We start from the raw sequence: 8,682 nt of genomic DNA, 5'->3' as shown, positions 1-8,682 counted from the left end.
TCTCAAGACACATGTCCGCCTTCCCTTAGTGAAAGCCATCTTCAATTTTTCAAAGTTCCATAATATGCTTCCTAAAGTGGAAAGCCATTGAATGCCTAAAATAAGGTGATAGTCGTATAAAGGAAGGATATGAGGATCCACAAGAAGCTGCCACCCTTGCACTCTCCATTCAAACCCCTCACAAAACAAATTACATGTCAACTTCTGCCTATTGGCTACCAACATCTTAGGTCATTTCACAGGTTTTAACATGAATGAGTCAACCAAAATACAATTTGGTTTCCTCTCGAGTGTTCTGTTAGGATTGGGACACTTGTCCCCAATCCAATGGCTCATTTCTTTTATAAATATATGTTTGAGTTTTAAAAGATAGGAAGAGAAGAAAAATATTAGGGTTTGGGTTTGAGGGTAGCCACCTTTGGCTGATTTAGGGAGGTCTCCGACGCCTCGAATGACTAGAAAATGGGAGGTCTCCGGCGCCTCGAATGACCAAAAAATGGGAGGTCCCGAACTCCTCGAATTGTTCGGTTTATCTTGTAATGTTTTTAGTAATAAAATATTTTAGTTTATTATGTTTTTTTGTGTTTTGATTTTGTATTTTGGTTGAATAAGAGTTAGGTTCCTAACAAATGGTATCAGAGCATTCGATCCAGCGAGAAAGATAGATGATGGTCGGAAAAGGGAAGAAGCATCGGAAAATGTTCATGGAGGAGGCTGACTTGAAGAAAAATCCTCACTGGAGAAATGAGTCTGAAAGTGCAAAAAGAGAAGAAGAGGAAAACGAAAATAGAAGAAGAAGAAGGAGAAAAAAATGAAACGCCGGCGGAAGCTGAGAAAAGAGAAAAAAAAAAAACAGAGAAAGAAGAAGAAAGAAGAAAGAAGAAGACAAGGAGAAGGAAAAAGAAAGGAGAGAGAAATAAAAAAATAAAGAAATAGAAAAAAAAAGGTGGAGGCTAGGGCGTTGGAAAAAGAGAAAGAGAAATGTGGCTAACTTATAGGGGAAGCAAAAAGAAGGCAGTAGCTTGGGAAAAGAAAAAGAAGAGAAGTGGGGCCGTTGGAAAGAAGAAAAGAAAAGTGAAGAAGCACAGGAGAGAGAAATATATATATATATATATATATATAAAGAAAAAAAAAAGAGACAGCTGTTAAAAAAAAAAAAATCTCATCTTGAGGACAAGATGATTTTGAAGGGGAGGGAAATGTTAGGATTGGGACATTTGTCCCCAATCCAATGGCTCATTTCTTTTATAAATATATGTTTGAGTTTTAAAAGATAGGAAGAGAAGAAAAATATTAGAGTTTGGGTTTGAGGGCAGCCACCTTTGGCTGATTTAGGGAGGTCTCCGGCGCCTCGAATGGTCGGAAAATGGGAGGTCCCGAACTCCTCGAATTGTTCGGTTTATCTTGTAATGTTTTTAGTAATGAAATATTTTAGTTTATTATGTTTTTTTGTGTTTTGATTTTGTGTTTTGGTTGAATAAGAATTGGGTTCCTAACATGTTCCTTCAGACCTCATCACCTTTAGCCCATCTACTCCATTAAAAGAAACCAAAGAGAGCAGCATTAGACTAGGTTTCTCACCTATCTCTTATACCCCAACCTCCAACTCGTCCTTTTATCCTGTGTTCATCTGTAATTGCAGAGTGTATAACTGTTTTTTCTTACATTTATGCCCAAATGAATCCTTTGATTGCACCAAAAACAAGGGCCCTTGGCCATCTTCTCATCTATTCCCTTATTAGTAAGAGATCGGTTACTCTTAGGTGGAACTAATGGTTGAATTTTTGGTAAGTTTGGTGTGGGTAACAAGCCTGTCTGAATTGCTGGTTTAGGGAGTTGGTTGGTGTCTGTCTCTGATGTTGCGCGATTGACATTGGTTCTATAGGTAAATCCTAATATTTTAGTGTGTGGTTTTGGCTGGTCTTGCATTTGGCTGAGGCATAACCCTCTTCAAGAGTTTTTGGCTTGAACATGCGAACTGAATTTTGCAGGACATCTACCAATCCTGAGAGGAAAAAATTGAGAGCCTGATCCTCTCTAATTCCTGCTCTACAGTAAAGTTCATCAATAGCATTTAAATAGTCTTTGAGTGAGTCATCTTACCTTAAATTGCTCAAGCCTGAAAGAGGGTCATCATAGGCCAATGACCCAACCCTTGAACTCAACATCCAAACATACTCCTGCCAGGTGATCGACTGATCTCCTCTTGTTTTTATAAAACCTTGATGCCACTGAAGTGCTTTACCTTCTAAATGCAGGGCCACCACCTTCACCGAGTTTTCTAGTGCAGTACCGCCGACGTTGAAGAAGCACTCAGCCCATAGTTACCAGCTGTCCAGATCTTCGCCACTGAATTTGGGGAATTCAAGTTTAGTGGATCGCCCCCATGGAGTCACCTCATTCATAACTACAAAAGGTTTTCCCTCCGTGAGATCCACCAGCTTCTGCTTAGTAAATATCTCTGATTGCTGCCTTCTAAATTCCCCAATCATACTTTTGATTTCGTCAAAGGAATACGTCAATAACCTCTGCTGGCAGAGTTCAAATTCTTGTATCAGCTGCATCATTTCCCTCTTGAGCTCTTGCTCCCACGTTTCGTCTTCCATAGCCGAAATTCACCCGCTCTGATACCAATTGAGGCATCTTGTTGTCAGAACTTTGGACATCAGAAGAAGGATTGAAGAATAAGAGAAAAAACCTGAAGAGAAGTTTGAAACACAAAGAGGAGAAAGGAAGAAGACACTGAATGGGAAACTATTCATCCATAAAATCCAAATTCTTTTGTACAGCCCTTTATACTAAATTGAACAAAGGCTGTCATATCAGCACACACTACCAACACGTTTTATTCTACTAATAAACACACAAAACGATACCGCAGGAGCTGGAATGAAATGCAACATTGCTGACGACGGTTCGTATCAGTATGTTGTATCTATAACTCAAACTTGCATTTTTGCAATCACGGTAAAACACCAGCCTTAAGAAACTTAGAGAAGTAAGCACTCAAATATAGAAATACCTTAGTAGTACATATGCAACAATTCTACAGCACCATATACAGCGTTGGCTTCAGCTAGAGAGAAATAAAACATTTTTTAGCTATTCTAACAGTTAGTTTTTTACTTCTTTCCCAAAAATGGGTTAAATATGAATACATTCCAAGAAGAGAAAGAGAAAAAGACCATATGCTTCTCAATTACAACTCTATATATATATATATATTTCTATCTTCTAATTTGTTGCACTAATAAATACCAAAATACAATCACAATTGTAACTAGTGCTCAAGATAAATTTGAAAAATTGAAAGTGTGATAGAAGGTTAAATTAATTTTTTTTTTTTTCTTTTCTTTTTTATCATTGAGTGATTTGGAAACTCTTCTTATCATCATTCAAATCAAGTTCAACTTTCATAATTCTCCAAGGCATTTCATCAAACAATTTAGGAATCGAGAATCAAATACGTCAGAATCTGATCTAATAAAACATATATTTAAAAAACACCTTAGAGTCATTAATTTATAGGAAAATGAAAAAGCTAACATATAAACTATGTCAGTCTAAGTTCTGTTTGTTTACCAAGAAAACCAAAGAAACGCAGAAGACATTTATACTATTAAGTGTACCTGCAATAACTGAAAATGCAAGCTTCTATAAAATGCAGGGACCGTGTCCAGTATTTAGAAGTTCGTCCCACATGTGCACACAACTAAGTTTTAGAAAAGCCAAATGACTGTTTTCTACCTAAGTTTTAATATAAATACAAAACACATAAGTGAGATTTAAAAAACTCAAACACTCATATATAGACTAACTTTTATTAAATTTTTCTGTTAGAAGTAAGGGTAAAATCATCATTTTACTACTAAACCTTAAACTCTACTAAATTTATATCATTTTGCTCTCTTAGATTAAAAAACTGATAATTTTCTCATAGATTAAACTTTAAAAAATCACATTTCCCTCATAGGGTTTCTCTTTTTTTCGTCTCCATCTCCAATGACCGAAATTTTGTCGTGTTTCTCTGTCTTTTGCCGTCGATGTTTTCTTCTCTTGGATCCACTGTATACAACGATGATGATGAAGAGATTCCAGATCCCTTCCGACGATAACCTTGTTTTTGTCTCCAACTAGAGAGGAAGACATCTTCGTCACTATTTATGGCAGATCTGGGAGAAGAAAGCTTAGCGACAGGACACAGATAGGCACAACCAGATTTCGGTCGTCAGAGATGGAGAAGAAGAAAAGAGAAACCCTAGGGGGAAAATGTGATTTTTCAAAGTTTAACTCAGGGAAAAATTGTTAGTTTTTTAAATTTAGGGGGGAAATGATGTAATTTTGATAGGATTTAGGGTTTCAATGAAAAAAATAATGATTTTGCCCTTTCCTCAAACAGAAAATTTAACAAAAGTTAGCAAATGAGTAAGTGTTTGTGTTTTTCAAATCTCACAAGTGTGTATTTGTATTTATATTAAAACTTAGGTGGAAAATGGTCCTCTAGCCTTTTAGAAATGATTTTTAGTCAGTTCAACAAAATTTTGTGATTCTTTTTTAATCTAATCAAGTAGTGATGGATCGATCTTGTGTTTGGATTATGAAATTGCACCAATAAAACAAAGATAATTGGTATCTTGAGGGTGTGTTTATTATGAATAATATTTTATTATCAAAATTGATTGAAAATATATTACTTTGAATATTATTAAATATAGATAATTACTACGTTTGATAAAATATTACTAAATGTAAATTATTTAGTAAAATTTGATAGATATAAATAGTTATTATGTTTGGTTAAAAGAAATAAAAAATGCTAATATATTTTTTTACTTAATTGTTTTTAGATATAATTATTCTAAAATATTTTTTTATATTATTTGTTATATTAATTAAAAATAAAATTAATTTTGTTCTTAAAAATTAATAAATAATAATATAATTATAATAAAATCAAAATTATTCTAATATTTTAGAATCTAAGATGGAAGTAGTAATCAAATTATTCTTATATTATTTGTTATATCATCATTAATAATAAAAAATTATCATAACTTTTTATTATTTATAAATCAAATAAACTAATATAAATAATAAAAAATAGATTTTCAGATTAATCTTTACTTACCCCAAACTAAACGCTCCTTGAGAGCCTAGAAAAATTTCCGCCCTTAAGCTATCACCAACATATCTATGTGGAATGTTAGCGAATCGACATCAAGGGTTGATCAAAGGTGGAGTAGTGGCGCTTCTAGTGTTAGGGAGTCAGTAAAAGGGATATTATTATTAATTAACAGTGGATTACAATTTCTCATGCAGCCCAAGAATAATTTTCCGTCCCTTATATAGCATAAACCAATCTTCATTAATGGAAAATTTAAATTTACTATAAAGAACAAAATCATCATTTTCATTTTTAAAATAAAAAATAAAAAATAATTACAATGTTTCTTCAAATTCTCTTCCCTCTCCTTCAAATGAAAGCAATATTGCTACTTATTCCATTTGTTGAATATACATAATAAAAATATATCTGATGTTTCAACTATTGTGTTCAAACAAAAATAATAAAGCATAAACTCTCACCTTTCTTTTGAATGTCTTCTAGTCTATATCAGTGAAGTGCAAAATGATAGTACAATAATAGTATTGTCACAAACCTTTTATACTGATTGGGCTAAAGACTTTTTATCTGCAGGTATATTAATGAAAAACAAAAAAATGTTTTCTATCATCAAGAAAACATAACTGCTATATTAAAATTTTAATTAACTATTAGTTTAATGGCTATTATTAACTTTCAAAAGAGTTACAAAATAAACCTAATGACCATTAACTCTCCAAAGAGAGTTACAAAAATAATAAACATAATGGTCATTAACTCTCAAAAGAGAGTCACAAAATTTTAACATAATAACCTTCAAAAGGGAGTTATAAAGAAATAATGGTTATATTAACTCTCAAAAGGGAGTTACAAGGAATTAACTATCTTTAATTCTTCAAAATAGTAGTTACAAAAATTAATGTAAATCATAACGTTCAATAATTAGGCCACTTTAAGTCTAATATTCTCGCACTTGACCTATTTGAATAAACTGATAGTTGAAAATTATCATGACCATCAATGAAAACTCTAGTAATAATAATGAAATGGTCATCCAATGGTCCATTCAAAAACCTGCAGACATACAAGTTTCTTTTGAGCACAAAATAATTTTTTCTTTATGTTAATTTTGTTTTGTAAAATTCTTAACCCAAACATCTGAATAAGAAGCAAAATAAAATAAAAACTTGAATGAACTAACAAGTTCCACACAATCTATATGATCTTTATATTGTTTAATTGACAATTCTTTTGTCATGGGATCTACAATCATTAGTTATATACTAACATATTAGATATTCACTTTGTACTTCTTAATATATTTTCTAACAACAAGACATTTTATATCAATATGCTTCCTACAACTTTCACTTTTGTCATTTTCGAGAAAATGATTGCTGCCAAGTTGTCACAATAAACTTTAAGGGTCTATCTATTGAATTGATAACTTTTAATCCAAAAACAAAATTTCTCAACTACAATACCTATGATATAACTTCATAGCATGCAATGAATTTTGCTTCCATAGTGGATGAAACAATTATTGTTTATTTGACATTTATCTAAGATATAGCTTCTTCAATAAGAAGGAAAATATAGCATGAAATGGACTTTCTTGTGTCCATACATCCACCAAAATTTGAATATACACACCTAACCAATTCCAAATGGTCAGTATACTATAAGTGACCATGTTTTCCTTGGTCTCTTACAAATATCTCATGATTTTTTTTAGCAACTTTACAATATTCCAACCTTGGATTACTTTGATATTTGTCAGACATTCCTATTGCTTTTTGTATTTCTTGTTCATTATGAACTTGTTCTTGATGTTCATTATGAATTTTTCCCCATGAAATATTTGTTCTTGAATTGGTTGTCTTAATGCGGGACTCATAGTTTGGTCTTTTGCTTCCTCAAATTCTATTTTTCAAGGAAGGTCACTTCGGCTATGCTCAAATCCTTAAGAAATTTAACATTTATAGTTTTATCAATTCTATGAGAATGATCGAGAACCAAGAAATATGTAAATCTTATATAATAAAACAGAAAAATAAATATGAAATATTGATAAAGTCTATCCTACCTGTGGGCAAAGGTTATACCAAACATGAATTTATCAATTAACTTTAAGATTAGTGAAGTTCAAATACAAAAAGAATAATCCATAACAAAAGACATAAAAATATTAGTTTTGCATCTTGAACTCACTACCTCGTAATTAATTTATAAAAATAATCACTTTCTTGTGGGCAAAGTGACTATATTTTATAAATCAATTATAAAATTTAGATGTTCATTAATCTTTGTCCAAATATTTATATTGTTATACTTTATGACTTAAGATGTTGTGATCAGTCTTAAGACATCACTATGAAATCCAATACTTAAAATGAGACGTCCATAGAAATCCGTATCAAAGGAATAAGAAACCATATATTTAATATTTTTTTTAATAAAACAAAAGTTTAACATAAATGCATATGTGGTGTTTAAAAATAGGACAAAAACTTTATACTATAGTGTGCATGTACAAGTTCATCAAACTCTCTTTTAATAAAAGATTTCTTTATGCACATTTATGCTTTCATGTCCAATCCAATTATGAATAAATAACTCATAATTGAAAATAACATGCATGCTAAATTAGATTATACGCACATGCAATAATTCATACTCTAAAACATTAAAAAGACATGCATCAAAAGAAATCAAATTTATGATAAACAATTCAATGGGTCATATGAATTAGTTACATAAAATTATATGATACCAACATCATATATATAAGCATGTCATACACGATTAATCTTATAAAACAACATAAATTTCAAAAAAGAAAAAATTTATGATCTAAATACTGAACAACATGGCAAGAGTGAGGTTCTGATACCACTAATAAAAGCAATATTTCTATTCAAAGCAATATTGTTGCTTATTCCATTTGTTGAATATACAAAATAAAAATATATCTACAGGTTCATTAATAAAAAACAAAAAAATGTTTTCTACCATCAAGAAATTGTATTAAATTTTTAATTAACTATCGGTTTAATGACTATTATTAACTCTCAAAAGAGTTACAAAATACACCTAGTAACCATTAACACTCAAAAGAGAGTTACAAAAATAATAAACATAATGGTCATTAACTTTCAAAAGATAGTTACAAAATTTTAACATAATGACCTTCAAAAGGGAGTTATAAAGAAATAATAGTCATATTAACTCTCAAAAGAGAGTTACAAGGAATTAACTTAATAACCATATTTAATTCTTCAAAATAACAGTTACAAAAATTAATATAAATCATAATGCTCAATAAGTAGGCCACTTTAAGTCTAACATCAAATTCTCTTCCCTCTCCTACAAAATGAAGAAAGGCTCAAGTACAAATAATGTCAAGAAACACAAAAGAATAAGTTTTGGGGAAGATGTTTGATTTTAAAAAAAAAAATACTTTCTCAAGACAAGGGCAAGAAGAAGAAGAGCCTTGAAATAAAGGAAAAAAGAATCATCAAACAAAAAACTATATACAAGTGCACCGGATTCCAACCTAGGAGAAGATACCAATGGTT

The sequence above is a fragment of the Mangifera indica genome, chromosome 13 (genome assembly GCF_011075055.1).
Source record: "Mangifera indica cultivar Alphonso chromosome 13, CATAS_Mindica_2.1, whole genome shotgun sequence".
Lineage (NCBI taxonomy): Eukaryota > Viridiplantae > Streptophyta > Magnoliopsida > Sapindales > Anacardiaceae > Mangifera > Mangifera indica.
This window is presented reverse-complemented; position numbering follows the sequence as displayed.